The 20,509-nt window shown below is 38.4% G+C and overlaps 1 long non-coding RNA gene across 3 annotated transcripts; it reads right to left on the bottom strand.

The window, feature by feature from the left end:
- Positions 1-5,798: 5,798 nt before the first annotated feature.
- LOC125500206 lies at positions 5,799-20,509 on the bottom strand. 3 transcript variants are annotated; one of them, XR_007277442.1, is made up of 3 exons: positions 18,741-20,509; positions 17,093-17,227; positions 5,799-5,946 (listed from the first exon to the last, which is right to left on the bottom strand). It is a non-coding gene; the product is annotated as an uncharacterized LOC125500206 (long non-coding RNA). The 3 variants fall into 3 exon arrangements; XR_007277443.1 differs by lacking the exon at positions 5,799-5,946 and adding an exon at positions 15,026-16,688; XR_007277441.1 differs by lacking the exon at positions 5,799-5,946 and having other exon boundaries at positions 15,026-17,227.

The raw sequence follows: 20,509 nt of genomic DNA, 5'->3' as shown, positions 1-20,509 counted from the left end.
AACGGCTAACAATAAGTATACATAACGTGTGATTAATATATCATACAATCGAGCACATGAAACTGCATGTGTTTCTGTTTCTTCGTATGTAAAAACACCGATTAAAAATTCATCCCTTGCCGTAGCATTGCGTAAACAAAATTGTTTTCTGCTTGTTTAAACAATATAACCGTTTCACGTACCAGAGAAATTTGAACAAATGAAGCGAATGTAAAGAGAAGGTAAAAAAAGGAAAAATAAATAAAAATCCAAATAAAGTGTGGGGCATAGGGTGGAATACTTGTATGTATATATGTATATATATATATATATAATTTAATATGTATGTAATTATATATGCATGTGTATAGAGGGACCACCTTGATCTAAAGACCGGGCGGTGGCAACGCGACGCGCGGCGCGCGGACGAAACGCAGACGGTTCGTATTACGTATACCTATACAATAAGCGTGCGGGGTTATTTCATGAATATTTCAGAGGCTAGCGTTCGCAATAAATACCGAGAGCTGCAGTATTATATTCTTGAGGCGATATATATACGAGGCGACCACGAGACACAGCAACAACAGGAGCAGCGAGAAGGCACCACGAGAAGGAACTCAAAATGCCGACGTCGACGCGGAATACTAATTGATTGCACGGAAAGAAGACCGCGAAATTAACCGGTACCCACGATATACGTACAATTATGTCGGAACATTTCATAAATATTAATTTTCCTACGCATCGACTGCATGCCATCTGAGAGAAAAGAGTGGAGGGTGCCGTTGTCTACCGAAATCGGTCTTGGTAAGAGACAAACGCGCGGTTATCGGCGACCGAAGGAACGCCGAAGAAACGATCGAACGAATCCACCCGGAATCACGTCAGTTTCATCCGAACGTAAAGATCGCCGGTCTCGCATCTTCCATTCAACTCTACCGCGAAAACCGCGGTCGCCTTCGATCCTTCGTAGCGGTTCCAAATAAATTTACACGCAAAGTAAAATGATTTTCAGAAAGGGTTTATTTAACAAACGAGGTGGCAAAAGAAAATCATTTTTTCGTATCACGTTTCGCGGGAGAATTTTTCTATTCGCTAGTCGCCTTCCCGGGGCCTCGCTCAACTCTACCCACCCCCACGTAATATGGCAATGAGCCCTGAAATAAAGGAAACTATTTCCATATTTACCGTATCTATATGGATACGCTTATTACCTACTTCCGTATCTCGTGGAAAAGAACCTCTGCAGCTTCGCTGTATATACCCATACGTGATCATATAATACGGGATATTTAATTTTTTTCCTCCCTTTTTTTCTTTTCATATATATATATAAAGAAAAATCTCGCTTTTCGTGCACTATCGCTGTCCGTCTCTCTATCTTCGTTCAGAATAACCGCTCATGTATACGGTACTAAAGTACGTCGGTACATGCACAAGGTATGTGGCACGATTTCGTATTATACACGTAGATTTTTTTTGACCGTTCTAAAATCATATGAAAAACTACCCCCGCGAACAGTCTCTTCCGTTTCATAAAACCGACTTATTTTATAGATTTTTTTTCCTCGTTTTTCCAGCGTTCCATGATTTTTCGTTTCCTTTTATTCTTTGGGTGAGTGGACGTGTATAATAATAACGTTGGAATACACGTTGGAGAAAAATGAAATAGAATTAAAAAAAAAAAAAAGAAAAGAAAGAAAAAAAAAAAAAAAAGAAAATGAGATCACAAAACGTTTCAGACAACGACAGCTGTAATAATACGCGGGCGACTGACGTATGTACGTACGTGTAAAAGGTACGTGAAATTTGATGTCGCTAAAAAAAAATAAAAATAAAAAAACAAAAAAAAAAGGTAACAAAAGGAATAAAAATGAAAAAAGAGAGAGAGAGAGAGAGAAAAAAAGGATGCGAAACAACGCGATACTAGGTGAAAATATCAGCGAGACGGTAAACCAGGTCGTTAGATGAGCTCTGTACCAGTTTTTATTTATTCTTTTTCTCTTTCATTTTTTTCATTTTTTCACTTTTCACCCACATGCCTCCGCAGCGTATCACGCACGTATATTCCCTCATTATATCTATTCAGATAACGCATACGTACGTGGGAAAAACCATATACACCAGTTATTTTACGACCCAATATAAATTATTTAAAAATTGTAACGTTTTTCATCCCCATCCGGTTCACTTAGCTTGAATATATCGGACTAAAGAAAGCCATTTACATTGTGAACGCGTGTATGTGTGTAGTTTGCAGGTGGAGGAACCAGGTATAATCATATAGGTGCAATATAAATATATATATATATAACATATAGGTACCTGGAGATACATACATAGAGACATATGTACATAGATATTATACCGACGCACCATCGCGTACCGGCTTTGCAACCATCTACAAAATTGAAAATAAAATATGCATTCACCGCAGACTCTTTTGCTCTCTGTATCTTTATCATGTGTGTATAATGTATTTTTATATATGTATACTTACTCTCGATGTACATATATATACATATATATATAAATGTAGACAGTCGCGTGTGTGCGTGTTTTTCGTTTTTTTGATTGTGTTGTTATCATTGTTACACATTTGATTTTTTTTTTTCATTCGTCTGTTGCGTTATCACGTTCTTCCCTCTTGTACAATTTTTACCATTTAGATTTCAGAACATCTAACGTGTATTCCTGCACGAGAAATTTTTCCATCACTTTCGGAAGAGGAGGTAAGGAAAAGTGATGGGGGGGGGGAGAAAAATTATTAACGCACAACCCGGCTAATCATCGTTCGTTGGAGATTGAATTTAATTATTTATGTGTTTTAGGTATACACACGTATCCCTGTATATGTAGTGTAATCTTGAATATTACACAAAGTACATGAGTATACATATAGATATATATATATATATATATATATATATTACCTATGATAGTTACACGCTCATAAATTTCTCTCGGGAAATCCGAAGGAATTATAACTTTTCTCTCTATAATAATAAATATTTTACAGTTCGTAAAAAAGTTTCTACGAAAAATAATACGATCCACAGCTGCTGTACGGCGGTGCAATGAGTGAATGCAACGTAACGAAGTGAAAAAACAGAATATTGAAGGGTTAACGATAATGAGCGTCTTGTCCGTCATTTGAATACCTCGCAAATGCGTACGCGTTACATTGCAGGAACAAAAATACGGCTTACTCTGATTTTTCATCGTTCGGTCGATAAATCAGGTACATCGTATTACGCGCGGTTTTTTACGAATCGGATGAAATTTGGAACAACCCTAACTTGCGCCTACTCGCGTTCTTATTTATAACTATGGAATTCGAAGTGAAGTTCGCGTATAACACGATCTGCTTTTTTTACTTTTGAAATTCAACCATACGAACACGTAGGGTGGGTAAAACAAAAACCCCATACTTTGGCTAGACGACGTACATAACTATATCCATATAATACGTAGAGAGAAAATTCACGTATACACGATACATGACTACACTACACGTATATAGGTATGTAGGTACGCAGACAGTTTATTTCATGAATTTAGCAACGTGGTTCGCGGTACTATACTCTCGTTTCTAGAATACAAATTATTATGTTCCTCTCCCGCTTCATCCTTCTTTTCGTTTGTATTTTTTATTTCATTTCATTCCTCCGCTCTTTATCGTTTCTCTTTTACTTTTCATCTTATTCTCTCCGACTCTCGGAGATCTTGCGATCATTACTATTAATAAAGATTGGGGATGCCCATATGTACCTTAAACATACATATACGAAACGCGCTCCTGGCGCCCTTATGAATAAGTTATAAAACCACGCAAAGAAAGTTTGCAGTTCTAGTTTGGTTTTAGTTGAGTTCAGCTAAGTATGTTGTACAGCAGTGTATACCTGTGTATACGTATACCAGATATTTCAAAAATTCACGACAACAAAAATGATTTTTCATCTTCTGTTTTCTACCATGCAATCTCATCGTTCATTCGCTTGTATAATATATACTTTGAAAATGATTTATCAGTTTCAATATTTTGTTTTGAAACAAAGACCAAAAAAAAAAAAAACAACTTTTCCATACCTCGCTTATGCATAAAAGTAAACACAATATAGATGGGGAAAAAAAACGAAGCAAAGTAGAAAATTTTCTAAAACTTTTTCCCGATCGAACTACCGGAAACTATCAAACAATTAACTAAGCTAGGAAATTCAATATACCGCGAAGCGCATGTGTGCAACCGCAAGCTGCACTTACGACGATCAAAACTATTTTAAATAGATGAATCTATATAGGTATACATATACACGTGTATATCAAAATATATCCTACCACATATTATATAGAATTAGTCCGCTAGGTTCGTCTGTACGAAAACCGAGTTATAAATAATTCATGAACGCGCGTTTATACCGCGCGCATATGTATATTATGCACATACACAATACGCGTATATACGTACGTACGTATTACCTAGATCTATAGATGTGTGTTAAAACTGCAACGGAAAGCAATAACCTAAATCTAATCTCGAAACTACGATGTGCTTTTCTCTTTTATAAGTATTCGGCATCGGCTATAGCTATATGTACAGTTAGTCGTGTATCGCTATGATACACAGAACGAATTCAACTCCGAACTTTTATAACGTTTTATATTAAAAATCGAGCAGGATAAAAGGAAGTATGATCAAATATATTAATATCGACCCGTAAGCTCGCCTCTGTCCCGGGAATCGGGCAAAAAATTTTTAAATCTCGTTTCACCCGTTCGTTGTTCACGATGCTCGCGAGTCGAAAAATCGATGCTTCGCAGGCTTGGTTTCTCCAATTTTTCTTGTCCCCCCCTCGCATTGGGATCGCAGATGCCGAATCGGTACCGATTTTCCGAATAATTTCAGCGTAAAGCATCGCGGCGTTGATTTTCGGACGAATTGATCCCCGCTCCTCTTACGCTCGCTACCCGTAGCGCGCTCGCGCTTGCAGCAGAGAATAGAACGGAGTTGGTGCTCTGCGGTGCCGGTAATAGTGAAGGGAATGAAGAGAGAAATGGAAGAGGAAAGGGAAGGGGGGCGAAGGGAAGGGAAAGTTTATTCAATTTGGTCCTGTCAGATATAAATTGTAACCTGCAGGACATTCCCGGATGACGCGCTTCTCGCGGTTATTTAGCGGTATAGCCGCGTTGTTGTATCTGCTGCAACGAATTTTGGAGGGAAATGATTTCCGTACACATAGTTTTCCCATTTTCCTCTTTTTTGTTTTTTCTGTTTGTTTTTTGGCTTTTTTCACATCACCTGTTTGTTTAGTTTTTACTCATCTGTTGGCGGGCTCGCCAGATTTTCATTTGTTCAATTTTGTCTACCCTTTCCCCGACCATTTTCATTTTACCTTTTCGAATTTGGAAATTATTGCAGGTGAGAAAAAAAAAAAAAAAAAATCAAGAAACGCGAAATCAACGATGGAAATGAAAATCGCACCGATTCCTCGTGTGTCATTTGTTCGTTTGATTCGTTTTTCATCATCATAAGTTACAGATGTATACGATACGAAGAAAATAGGAAGATATTTATTCGAAACAGCAGATGTTGGTAGGTTTAAATAATATATACGGAAAGTATATGCATATCGTCTAACGTATGGTATCTACATAAGAAAGTGGGAGGCAGGAAGAGTTTGTAGTGCGCATTTTTATGTGGGATTTTATGTTGGCAGCATTTGTTTGGCTAGAGATATATTTTATAGGCTGCATACTCGTAATCCTGGCTCTCTCAGTTCCAGACTCCTTTTTCTTCCCCCCCCCCCCCCCCCCCCGCCCTACCCCTGCGCCCTGCCCGCCATTTTACAACTATATGTTCCATGTCCTGTGTGTGTACTTGGAGATTTCGTTTTCCTCTTTCTCTTCTTGTTCTTGCTCTTGTTCTTGTACCTTCTGCTTTCGCTCATCCACTTCTTCAGCCTCCTGTATGTATACATAAGTATTTCAGCTAGTACCTACTTCTTCTACCCCATACTTTTTTTTCTCTTTTTATCTTCATTTTTGTTTTTGGTTTGTTTTTTGTTTGTTTTTTGGTTTTTTATTTGCCCAATGTCTTTATACCCATATCCCGATGGGAAAAAGAATCCTGATAGCTATTTTATAAGACCCACTTTCAGCGGTGCTGCAAGCGGATAAGCTGTCATCTCTTATCATCCCCTACTACTCCCTCTCATACTTATATAAAAGCTCCGCTTCTTTCTCATCGAAACCTAGTTTCTCTATCGATATGTTTTAACCCCTAAAAAAAACCTAAAACCGTAACACCCGCCTCCCCCATCATCCCCCATCATCCCCCTTCGGCACCGATGGCTCATATCGTACCAACCACCACGTACGTACCATATATGTCTTTAGAAGCTTATCTCTCGCTTGTTATCCTCACATCAGAAAAAACCTATTCCTTCATCTCCTTCCTCTCCTCCTCCTCCTCCTTCTTCTTCTTCTTCCTCTACTTTTTCTTTCTCGCTTCTTTTTTTCGCGTGATAAACGATACGGAATCAAGTTTCACTAAAATTTCAAGTATCCCATACTTTCGGGGTGTTTACTATTTACGAGTTCACAAGATAAAACGCTCACCCTGACGAACACGAAGGACATGGATGATAAAAATATGTGCGAATCGTAGAGGGTACGAAGTGACGAATATTTATATCGATGTATAATTTCGTGTGAGGAGCTCAATTACATTTTTTTTTTTTTTTTTCATCACGAACGACGACAGGGAGCGGTAGGAATGAAGAAGAAAAAAAAGTAAATCGCTTCGGGTTATGGCGTATCCATCTACGCGGTGACGAAGGAATGCGCCAAAAACGTATGGACATTTGGCTCGCGATACGAGGGTAGTTATCACTCGAGAAATATTTTATTACCGGAAGTTGATGTCCCGTAGGATTTCGTCAGACAGAGGTAGCCCGGTGTCGCGCGCCAGTCGTCGTTTTGCGCGACGTAAAAATTGCCTTCTACATCCATATAATACGACCATTATCCTGATATATGTATTCAGAATTCTCTGCCGCAATTTTTGAGCCTTGTCATCTTATATTATGTATGATAGAACGTACGCGCGCAAAGGGTGGAAAGAACGTACAGTCATACACGCGATTCTCATGTACGGTAAATAGACGGTAGATGTACATAGAATACATGACTTTATAAATCCTCGTATAAAGGTGAATTAGAGAAATCGTTGGAAATATTTAATACTTTAACTTTAACACTGCAGCGTGAAAGCTGCTGGATACGCAAGATAGGTCTTAATACTATATTGTTCATTGGTACTATTTTGCCATAACATAGTTTTATTTCTACGAATATTAAATATACATATATATATAAGTACGTAAAGCTCGCGTTCGAATTACTCTACTACGGCATATTATACCATAGGAGTGAATTCTCAATGGCGTTACTTTTAACATATAATCTGCAGCAAGGCGAAGGGATTAAAATAAATACCCGGAAAAACTAATTATTTTTATTTCAATAAATCGGGATGAAATATTTACTCGGTTGTTTCTCTTTTTTTTCCTCTTCGTTTTTTTTCCTCCTCTTCCGTATTCCAGATCCATATATACGTATACGCGTGAGATGAATACACCGTATTTTCCATCGGTGTACAATTTTTTAATTTCGAAACCGATCCGAATTCGAGATTTATCGGAATCTTCTATCACCTAGCGTCGCGCGAAGGGTGGGTAATTGATTTAATTAGGAGACCGTGATAAATTGACCCTCATTTTTCGTCCCGCATCAAATGTAACGGGCTCAACCGCAGTCACGTCGACGGTGCTGAAAGTCAAACTGCCCAACGCTTGTCACATCTGTTGCAAAATGTATATATACATATACATATAGACTGAATGTTATTCAAAATATATATATATATATATATATTATACCTATGCACGCGGACTATATGTATACGTATATCTTCGATAATTGGCAGTGCGGGGCCTAAATTATACCTGTATTATAGTGTACGCAGCTATATCGTTGTACAAAATGAATGACGTTAAATTTAACAATGTCAATTTATCGAAGTGGTCCGTAAACCACGCGCTGATTATTTTACCCTCAAACTTGATGGATTCGTCTATTATACGAGCATTATACTAGAACTCGGGCGATCCGGAAATTGGAATCGTCGAGTTGGATTTGTAAAAAATGACCTATTCGCGTGAAATTTTGTGCGAATCGAATCATTTCTCGGATTCAGTCGGTTAATCCTTTCGAAGCAAATTTCTCGTCGTCGTTCGGAGTTTTTTCTTTTTTTTTTTTGCTTTTTCTTTCGTCGAAAATTCACGCATGTGAAGGAATAAAATTCAGAGACTGGACGCTGTTTTATTTGACACAAGTTCAACTAGACGTTTTATGTCCTTTCGCATACAAGCGTACCGCGTGTGCGTATACAAACCCTCCACATGCATCTACGTGTATACGTATGTGTATGTATTTTATATAGGGCGTATGTAGGACGAAGTTGCGTCTGCTATATTGTACTACCCATGCAATTTCCTTGGTGAACGTGACGCGATAAACTTTGCCTAAAGTAAGTTAAACTCGGAGAGAGGCGAGATTCGAGCTTAGTCGAACTAAACTCACTCACTGTACGGTGTATTCGTTACCCACGGAAACCCGAACCGTCACTAAAAACGGATTTAACATATTTCCTATTTCCCAGACTCTAAATTAATCGAAAAATATTCCCTATTTCGCAAATATTCCGTCAGTACAGCAACAAAAAAAAAAAAGGTAAACATGAGAAAATCGAGGGTCGAATTTTTTGTGGATTCCACAAATTTTTTATTCCTCCACCGTTCATGGGAAAACAAAATAGCGCAGAGCACGAGTTCACATCCTATACTAACGTTAATTTTTCACATTTTTTAATCGTTGAAACAAATTTTTTCAATTATTACACACGTTGCTGTTTCACATTAAATTCGACGCTAGAAAAATGATGCGATTTGTATGATAAAACCTATCTTATCAGATAAACGACCGTTAGCGAGAAGAAACAATTGGCTGGGGGTCATTGTACGTTCATATCCCACACATATTGACGGGTATACCTGTATATCACTACGTGCGATTATATGTATTTCGCTTTCGAATTTAATGTTGAATAATAATATTCGGCGTTCGAATTATCGGTGAGTTTTGTCCCACGTCACGTCATTGTTCAACTTCGCGAGGCGCGAAAATTTTATATATATATATATATATAAGTAGGTACATGATACCCATGTAAATGTGTAGTATGTGTTAACGGTGCTTTTCAAAGGGATATATTATATACTACCTATGTACTCGCGAGAGCGTCGAGTGAGTAAAGAGTACATACCTTCACATACCGAGCACTGCCACCGTACTGTACGTAACAAGAGAAAGAGAGAAAAAAAAAAAAAAAAAAAAATTCCTGCGACCACTTTTCGCAGTATCGGGAACGCGGGAACCTTGAATGAAAACGTACATAGAAATATGTACGTATAGGTGTATACCGTATACCGTATTGTTTCGAATCGGTAGCCCGTCACCTTCTTCCCTTATTTCATTTTGAGGGTTGCTGGATACGCGCATATCTGTGGGTGAACGAGAAACGGGCTGACCGACAATTATATTTTAGTGCTTTATTAATTTTTATCACAATAAAGATCACCTAATGTACCGTATTTATATACAGCTGGGTGCGCGGTCGCGTGACATTTCTTTTTTTTTTTTTTTTCTCTTCATACCCTCTGACACGATTTTCATCTTTTACGCGGGGCATTCCGTGACGAATAACCTATTCTGTCAAACAGAGCATTTTCCATTTTTCAAATACTTTATTTCTGCGTTCAACCAGCTTGAAAAGGAAGTTGTTCGTCATTTCGGAAAAAATTCACACTCGGTTACGACGAAGAAAAAACTTCCAATCGCTTCTGTTTTATGATTTCCTTTTGCTCATTAAACTCATTAGTTTAATTAATAACCTATTCAATCTTATCGCTCTATTTCACGCTAACTCTTTTCGCGATTTTTCGAAAATTAATTCAAACTAAAATATTCAGCTCGAACGACTTATTGGAAATGAAAAAAAGAGAACGATGCTCGAGCAGGAATAATTGAATAAGTGACTATAGTCTGTAAAACTATGAAACAGAAATCGTATGAAAAATGTGAATCGTTCGGAGTGTAAATTTTGCTCGATGCCCCTTGTGAACGCCGTTGATAGAATATAGATTTTTTCCACAGATTTTTGTCACACCTCACCGAATTTTCAGAAACTCCTAATTTTGAATCCTATAAAAACTCCCAATTTTCGAATGCATCACACCCAATTCGAAGGTCAAAATAATAACATCCTACGTTTACGTATCGCGCCCCGAAATTTGTTGAAAAAAAATTTCGTCCGGCACCCACACGGCTATCATCTCGTTTGTTTCGCAGCTGGTTTCATTATACGGTTATAACGATTCTTATGGCGAACAAAGAGATGAAATAAAAAAAAAAAACGAAACGAAACAAGGAAAAAGAAGTAAAGAAAATCGCACTTCACCACCAACATCATACATAATACTAATGATGAAACGAAAAGTTGATTACACTCGTTATTGTAATTATTATTGCTACTATTATTATACGTACAACGCGTTGACGGTCTCGTCCATCTCCCCTTCGATCGTTTCGTCGGGTCATATTGTTGAATAATTATTATCAATAATAATAACAATGATAATTGGTTCGTTAATTATATTTTTACTTTATATTCCTTGTATGAATATCGCGCTTGTATAAATTTTGACGTGAGTGTTCCCAAGTTGATGTGTACCGTACGTACGTTATGACGTGTAGTTTGTATATACGATTTTAGACGTGTATTGCAGTAACTAATTTTGCGAGGGGGGGGGGGGGGGGGGAGGGGTGGCGAATATAATAATTCTGTTGAACGGGTGTGTGTATTGTTGTTTCCGGATAAACAACAATATTTCGACAGCGGAGAGTAAATTTGAATATATGGCGCGTGTATGTAATCCACCGGAAAAAGCACCTACGGTGCAAAAAATATTCGCAATAAGGTACACAGGTACGTACGTACGTTGAATGTTTGAAAATCTTCGATATGGAAAACAGAGAAAATTCATCCCTCGTAGGGAGAGAATCGGAATCAATCACTCTGTCGAGTACATGCAACTCCGCGTCGCGCCTAGTCGTGCCTACCGAAGGATGGAATGAAAAATTCAACAAACCGGATCAACGACTCGAAGGAATAAAAGATCTGAGGAATAAGTGAATCAAAATCGATTCTCGTCTGTTTGATTTTGATTTTGAAATCGAAGATTATTTGAAAAAAAATAAAATAAAATAAAATCCAAATAAAAAGGTAATCGGCGCGGGAGGAGAAGATTTTTTCAGTTTTCCCATTTTAAAAAACAAAGAGTTACGTACACGCGAACTGTTTTGGCAACTGTAAAATAATACCTCGTCGAACGCTTATAGTCGTATGTGTTACACCTACACAAGTATTTGAGCTTTCGATTCAAATATTACCTATATGGAAATTCAACAATCTCTGATAACTGGATGTGTTGTATCTACACGGTTTTACATCGTCACTATATAGATATATATGGACGTACGTAATACCGACGACCTGATAAATAAACGGATGATTCCCTCCTAAACGAGCTATTACAATATTTGATATGTACCTAATCACGTGAATTTATCCATATTATCTATATCGTTCGTAATCGTCAGCGGATCTTTCTTCTTTCGTAAAATAATCGAATTCTATAATGAAGTAAATAATTTAACAAATTTTTTTTGTCCCTAAAATATAAAAAGAACGAGAGCAGGTCTGAAGAAAAGAGTTTTCATCGCGTATGTAAATCAATCTCTGTTTAGTCGAATGAACAATCGGATGATTTTCATCTTTTCGGGATAAGAAAATCGATCACACACTCGATGTATCACGTATATATTGATTTCCCTTTATTACTACGTTGCACCGTTGTAGTATTAAAATATTCATTGAATAAGCATTCGTAGTAAAAATTTATGCGTCCTTTCTTACTTTTTCTTTTATATCGTCTGTTTGGTCAACATCTCTATTCGGTTTACCTTTTATTCGTCTTTCTTTCACGCCTATCGTGCATATTATACTTGCTAGCCGCGTTATGCGAAACCCGATAAAATAACTCTTAACACTTAACAATAACAAGTTTTTTATCGACGCGTTTTAACATTTATCGTTATTGTCATGATTTTATTCTTCAGATTGCCGGTGTTTTTTCTTTTTCCTCTTCTTCTTCCTTTTCTTTTCTCGCAGAGCGTCCGAAATGTATAACATCGTACAACACGAATAATCCCTCGAGCTTTAATCGCCCAACCGTACAAGGGTGAGAAAATATCATCGATCGACGCGGTTGGAATCATGCAGCGTCTTTTCTTTTTCTTTCCTGTTCTACGTTGTCTCTTTTTTTTTACGTTCGGATATTCCGAGGTTTTCAAACAAGGAAAAAAAGAAAATAACAGAAATAAATTGCGACAGTTTTAATCGAAGGGAGTAAAAATTTCGCTTCGGAAACGTACCGAGCGAAATATCGTACAAAAATTAATTGTCTCGTTCCTCAAGCTGTGCTCTATTCCGACGCATACATACGTATATGATACGTACGTATAATACGTCCGCACGTATAGCTCCGATTCACAAAGCAGCTTGTGCTGTTTGCTCGAAGCTTACGCCCGATGAAACTTTAATCTCCTTCGTGAATTTAATATACAATCTAATTGGCTTTCAGAGTTGCTCATCTGAAGAACACCCCCCCTGTATAGTGGTATATACAGCATATATATATATATATAGTGTACTCTAAATACCGTTGCAGTTACGTGATACATTTCACGCATCTTTAATCCCAAGATTTTTCTTCCATCTCGTCTACTTATTTTTTAAACGATTGCCTCACTTCCAGTCATCATATATATTCATCGACGATAAAACTCGCGTGTTGAAAATAATAAAATTTTTATTCCATTCGTTGCCGTTCATGTGTCTCGCTGCTTCGAGTGGTATGAAGAATAGATACACACGAGAAACAAAAAAAAAAAACGAAAAAAAAAGCAAAAAGAAAAAAGTTGTAAAAAAATAGGTAAGTTTTTTGGAGCAGTCGAGTAGGTACGGTAAAATATTGCCCCGTACGAACTGCAACGAGACGCCGAGTTAAAAAGAAAAGCTTCTTATGACAATTTATAACGCGGAAGTATCGCTGGAATATACCTCGCACACCGTATATGCGATTCGAGAAAACAAATGAAAGGGATAAAAGAATGAGAATTACGGATGTTGCGATCAGGTGGGACACGGACATGCGGTGTGCGTAGCATTCGTATCCGCGGTAAATACGTTGAATCGTGCAGCAAGGGCGTGGGTGAGAATCGCTTGTTCGATGAAGCGTGAAAGACAGCGTCTGTCTGAATTTTCAACCCCCCCCTCCCCCCTTCTACCGAAAGAACGGATTTTTCGCGTGCAGTGATGCAGGTTGGTGCACCAGGTCGTTAGTTCAACGGATATATAATATAAGGTGTATTTATGAGTTATGGCTGACACTTATACGGCTTACTTTATCGTCTAGTCAGCCCTCGTGCAGTAACCTACTCCGCTTTCCGCAGCTCGCTATGTACATTTACTGAACCGCTTTCGTTCCTTTTTTTTTTTTTTTTTTTCTGCTTCCCGTTCCTTTCATTCTGAAAAATTCCACTTTTTCACCCGTTTCACTCGTCAGTGTTGATTCGGTACAGATACTTTTTTTTCCAAAACTTTTGATTCCGTAGTGAGACATGGTGAAACGAGGTACGGTGAATTTAAAATCTTACAATATTTATTTCTTCGGGAGTACGGAATCGATCATCACTCGCAATAACGATTTGAAAAAGTTAGTTACGAATGGAATGTAACCCTCCTTTCTTTCTGAGTAAAATCCGGGATAATGAGTAAATTGTTGTCCAATCGATCGATAAAATTTGCTCTATCCTCGTCTAATAATTGTGGAGAGATTTCTGGAATCGGGTGAAACAAAGAGGGTAGAAAACTTTTTGAAAAGTCAATTTTCCGATGCGCTTTCGTTCTCATGTAGAATCTAACATCTTTCATTTTATCGTTCCGTATCATAGCGCCGGCAATACGTTTTATATACCCACACGTACACGCGGGTATACAGTGTGTGTAGGTATGTATCTATCCAGCGGTGAGGAATTTTCTTGAGTATTACTTCGATACAGAGCGAGATGCTCGAGATGGCGAGAAGGGGTGCGGAGGAGGGGGAGGTAGAGGGGTTGCGGTTTTAGGATCGTCCTCTGATCCCTCGTTGGATGCTTCCGCGATTTCCTCTCTTACAATAAAGTACACTCGACCGCACCGAGTCTTGACTTTCAATATCCGACATGATTACATCCGGCCAACAGTCGAATCATCCAACTGTACGTATAGACGAATAGCGTGAAGAAAGACGACGATAACGATATTAACATTGATAACGACACCTCCCTCGCTATCTTGTGGTAAAAAGAAAATATTCTTTTTCAAATTTAATTGCTCCTCATTTTACGCTATCACTTTACATTCCAAATCCCAACGATCGTATAGATACTTGCAGTACATTGATCTTTTCGTAAACTGTGACCGACGACGCGTTTGTATAAGCGTATGGGTATACGTATACCTATAATATAACAAGTACAGATTGACCCCGTTGGTTTTATAGTTTGACCTCTGCCCTCAACCTGATCCTCGTTCTCGTCCTCGTCCTATGAACGTATATATACCTATATATGTATACATGCGGTGCGTTGCTGTCGGAAGTTACATAGGACCGGTTTTACGACGGTCCTGCAAGCTAAGCTTCCAGATGACTCTGTCGTCACCCCCAAAATATTAAGCCCAACTCCCTGTAGAGGTGGTACGGTTCGCGACCCGCCACCCTCTCTTTGCCTCATTTTCTTTTTTATTTTTTTCTTCTCCTTTTTCATTTCTTCATGTCTTCTCACAGTGATCGCGTTGAGCTTCTTCCGCAACTACACGTACGGCCGTCTCCCCGACGAGGCCCAAAAATTTTCTAGCTTTTTCGGTAGAGATGTATATTCGGGGATTCCTTCTCAATCTTCGACGAATTTCCTTTCGTCTCCTTCCCCACGACCCCCGCTTGACCGCCCGACATTCATTTTTTTTTTTTCTTCATCTCATCCTTTTTTCGTTCTCACCCTCTTCTTCGCTCTTTCGCTTCCTATAGCTACTTCTCCCATCTTTCTTCCTCTCTCCAATATACTTCCGAACATTTTGTGAGGGGAATTAGGAACGCGGTGGGTTCGTCATTGGTCACCGAGTTCCTCCCTCCGTCAAAATTAAATCTCGCGTATCAACGTTTCTGGTTTTTTTTTTTTTTTTTTTACCTTTTTCCGGACGGTTATCCTTTGCACTTCGTTTTGCGACTCAGCGGCCATTTCGGGTCGAGAAAATTTGGAAAATCGAATGTCCAGTGGAAATCGAATGGTAACAATCATGAAACCATGAATCATCCCTTCGAAAACGAAATTTTTACATCCCTCCTTATTTCTGTTTAGTTCTTCGATGATTTCCGTCGAACGATCTTTTCGCTACGTTTTTTCATATCGATCACGTGAAATATGACAAGGAACAAAGAGATATGCGATCAAAGATAACGCATCCCCAACAACCCTTGGCGAGGGACTTTTCTTACGATGTTTCAAATTGCTATTCTACAACTTGTGATGCATCGCTTGTATGTACATACATATGTATATTATCTGGTTTGAAATTTATAGTATAAGTGTAAAATAGCTCGGTGTCTTTTACCGCTTATAAATAGTCGCAATTAACCTTTGAAACGTTAAGGATATCTTCGCCCTCCAGGCACTGTTTTCTTTTCATTTGTTTGAAATTTATCGGTTACCACCCGGGTTCCCCATGTTTCACGATTTCTCTCTCTCTCTCTTTCACCCACCGTTTTCTCTACCCTTTTGTTTCGTTTTTTTTCTCCTCTCCCTCTTTCTCTCGCTCTCCCCGTCGTTCTTCCTGCTCGTAATTCGTCCTCGTTGAGTTTCGCTCTCGGTTTTCTCTACTTGAGTCGACTCGGCGCGTCGTCGAGAGTTAGTTTCTCTTTTTCATCCCCTCTGCACCCGGCGCGCTTTTTTTCTCCTGCTTCCTTTTCTTTCAGTTTTTTTTTTTCATGTTTTATGTTTTATTTTTTTATTTCAACTCTCCTAGTTTTTATTTCTTTCTTTTTTTTTTTTCTTCTTCAATTCTTCCCCTCTTTTTCACTGCATTGGTTTTTTACCGCCACGCCGCCGCTACGGTTTGAAGTAGACCGCGAATCAGCCGGAATTCCGCGGCTCTGCTGCGCCGGGAAAAACTCTTTTCATACACGTGTGTACAGATCTATGTGTCTCCCCGCGTTATATGGTACGACGTATATGCAACGATTGATCTTCGACAATTTTTAATCGAAGGCGTGTCCCTCGAACTACTCTACCCCCTGCAATTACAGTTCGCACGGCTAAATGCTGCTGCCGCCGCCGCTGCTGCTGCTGCCGCTTCCGCTGCTCGGAATTCGCGTGAAAATCGGGAATCCGTCCTCCGCAGTAGCAGCTGAGATCCTTCGAAATACCTATATATAAATTTTATCTATACATGGCGCATATATATATATATTTGCCTATACACACCGAAACCCTGACAAACCGGTGCAAGCAGTCATTTATTCCGTGACGTATCCCCTGGCAACCCTACACGGTACATAGGGTACACACGTATGTACCTATACCCATGTAGATACGGAGTGTATACCCACGGCCGAATCCGTCAAATCTCCGTACATATCACCCATGTAAACGTGAGTTGTAAAATGTTGGAATTTAGATTTAATTACGTATCCTCTGATCATACGTGTATTTTTTTGCATAGAATTTTTCGGTGACCGTATTTGTTCGTTGGAATTTTTTGACAACGTGGTTGAGTTATTTATTTTTTTTCTCATTCCTTACGATTTTCCGTTACCACGAGATAAATTACCTCGTGTTATATTTGTGCCGAATTACCTCGTGTAGTCGATGCGTCGATGTTATCGTAGTCGCGTCGACTTTATACCGTTTTTCCTGCAGTTCCGTCGAAATCGCTTCCGTCCCAAAAACCACCCTTTGGCATCGTCTGAAATAACATTAATAATAATAATTCCGGTACACGAAACCTCCACAACTACCCACGACTTGTCCGTACCGTTGAATTTTTTCGCTTCGGGAGGAAGCGCGATGTACATTTTAACGTGGTACAAAAAACAAAAAAGAGCAAAAAATCGAATTACTTCGATCGATGAAACAATCAAAAAATTCGTCGATGAAATTATACAGTTATGACACCGTGATGTATTCACATCTATACGGAAACAAGAGCAGATGAACTTCGAGTTTTTTTCAATGAAAATTTTGGGCTTCTCCAGCGACTGTTAAATTATTTCTGTACAGCTTGAACTTGATGTGTTCTTTTTTTTTCGATTTTTCAATTTTCAATTCTACCGAGCGGTAATACTTTTGGTCTCCAAATTGGAATGAAGAAACAGTTGCGAAAGAATTGTCACCCCGAATACTCCCACACGAATTCGCTTCACAATTAATTTCCCCCTATGTATCTCACCCCTTACAACGTATGTCGTACACGAGTACGAATGTGTGGGAAAAAAGCTTTTAACAAAAACTTGTCACTTAGTAAATTTCGTCTCATTCCGTTTAATGTCTGCCTTTTATTGGGACATCGCGGCCGTGTATCATGTAGGGGATATTTCGTGAGTATCGTGATTGCTTGTCGAGCTTGTAGAGCGACAATCGCCTCCGACGAGAGAGAAAATTGGGAATTCGAAATATTTCATTTTTGCACCGAAGTTCAAGAGCTTCTTTTTTCTACAGACTGCGGAATGTTTTCCGTTGTAAAAACTGAAAACTGCCGGACCTACCCAATCAAAGACGGTCAAATTTGCGGTGAAAATTAACCCGTGGTATCGTCGCGTGTTTTCGAATACGAGAGAAATTTATCGATGCAATTCGCGAACGCAAACTTTGTACAGTTATATCATCGATTGTCGGCACGGTAAATGCAAAATATTTTTCAGGTCAAATCCAATCCGATCGATGCAATTTTAAATATTCGAGCCGAATATAAAAATTTCTACCGGGGTACAAGCGGTTGTAAACGCTAGTGCCACCCCTCGGACATCTCGTGAACTTATTCATCTTCATCCCCTGCTGACTCCCCCTCGTATGCAATCCGAATTGCATTCCTGCACAGCCCGCCTAGATTGCCATACGTCGGGCGCCGTGCTACCTCGTTTTCGATCAATACCACGCTGTTAGTTCACCAAAATTCCGACCCGCAGCGACTCCGTAGATTGAGAAAAAAAATTGATTTGATTTTTTTTCTTTTTTTTTTTTTTTTTTTTATTTGAACAAAATGTTCCAATCGAACGTAAATCAATAATAATTTGTAATGATTGAAAAAATTGAGATGGGATGAAAAAAAATTCGATGCAACTGAATGAACAAACGTCACAGTTTATACGAATGTGCGGTACAGCATGGTATAGTAATTGCACCTAATGATCAGAAGTCCGCAAGACAAAACTAATTAGCTTGGATTATTAGAGACAATATGGCAAATTGCGCTTACTCACCGTTAAGGTATATAGCCACGCAGGTGTGTGTGTATCCGTATATAAATTTATCCATACATATGTCTATGTATTGAATGAATCTACCCGGCGATCGTGCAGCAAGATATATAGGCGCGACTCCGCGGAGCGTCAGCACACGACTTTGGTTCATTAATTATACCGACTTACGATTACAAGATTGCCTTAATTACAATTACACAATCAGCTTTAGTCAATCGATATTATATTACACGCGGTAACGCGCGTCTCCCCGCGCTTCACCGCCACCGTACCAAAGAGACGTGAGATACGTGTGAATGAGGAATTTAAAAAAACGAAAATGATACCCATTTTTAATTTTTGTGAATAATGACTATGTAATAGATAATCGAATTGATCAAATCGGGTAAAACATGCCGATCGATTTTTATCGATGATCAGAGATCAAGATGTATGAGAACCTCGCAGACGATATGAGATAATTTTTTCTGGTCTATTAAGTTTTCTAGCGATTCTTCTTTTTTTTTCTTTTCACTCACCCTGAAGTATCTTGACCATTGTAAGAAGAATCTTCAGAAAAAAACGAGAATGAATGAGAAACAAAAACTGGTAAGACAGGACAACGAGGTTTATTACTAGGTTATTCAAAATTTACGATTAAAATCGCAATTGCCTTCATTTTATGACAGTTCGCAATCATTATTCATTGGTTTTTCAAGACACCTGCAGTATGAGCAGAGCTTATAGCGCAGCACCTTATAACAGCAGGTTATTCAGTTATGTATTTCTGTACGGGAAATTAATTCAGTCTCTGCTGCACCCTCGTCGTAATCGTCATACATATGAGCGCCTCTATTTTCTCGCTATTTTCTTTTCACATTTTAACAAAAATCATTAGTTATTATAATTCTACCCACGCGTAAGTAATCTTCATGCGTATGTGGGAATATGAGATGTGCATGCACATTTTTCCAAAGTACAATTAATCATGCCCGATCGTATAATTATTACCATTATTACATTTGATTCGCTTGTGATTCTAATGATTCGAAAATCCATGCCCTAATCTTTCTATTTTTTAGTCCGTTGCATCTGATATTTTTTTGTAATGATAAAATTTTGGAATTGAACATGAACTTGGTCGAGTTTTTTGTTCATTCATGTTTCGTACAGTAGTCGAAACAAACGATAAATTTGACGATTATAATATACAGTAGAATTAATTTTTGTTTTTTTCATTTTATCAAAAATGATAGAAAATGAAAGATGAGGAATACCGTTGTTGTCGATGTGGTGAAATTCAATTAACGAAACATGTTTTATCCGGAATATATCCAAAGTGATGGCGAGTCGGAGAATAAGTAGGTATAGTTAATCCCCTCGGAAGAATTATTGAGAAATCTCCAAGATCGAAAATTATATTCAATGATGATCGTACAGATATGATTCGTTACGGATACTTAAGTAAATCCAAGAGCGAAAGAAAGAGAGGAACAGAAAATCTTCTCCTACTTTACGGTGTTCCTCGACGACCGAAGATTTTTAGACTCTCAAAAATCGAAAACTTTACAATTACGACGATGAAATAGTAATGTCGGTAATTTAATTATTGCAACTGCGGTAGCCGTCTAATGGTACCTATATCATGTACAAGTGCGGTTACGAATAGTAAACGTGTGTAACAGGACATGTATAAGTACACGTGTATAGGTACACGCTCGTACATATATATATATATATTGTAAAATATAACATAGGCGTATTTATTATACTTTTAAGTCTTTGTCTTA

This window comes from Athalia rosae, chromosome 3 (assembly GCF_917208135.1).
Source record: "Athalia rosae chromosome 3, iyAthRosa1.1, whole genome shotgun sequence".
NCBI lineage: Eukaryota > Metazoa > Arthropoda > Insecta > Hymenoptera > Athaliidae > Athalia > Athalia rosae.
The sequence above is the reverse complement of the archived record's forward strand: the minus strand, read 5'-3'. Positions and strand labels throughout refer to the sequence as shown.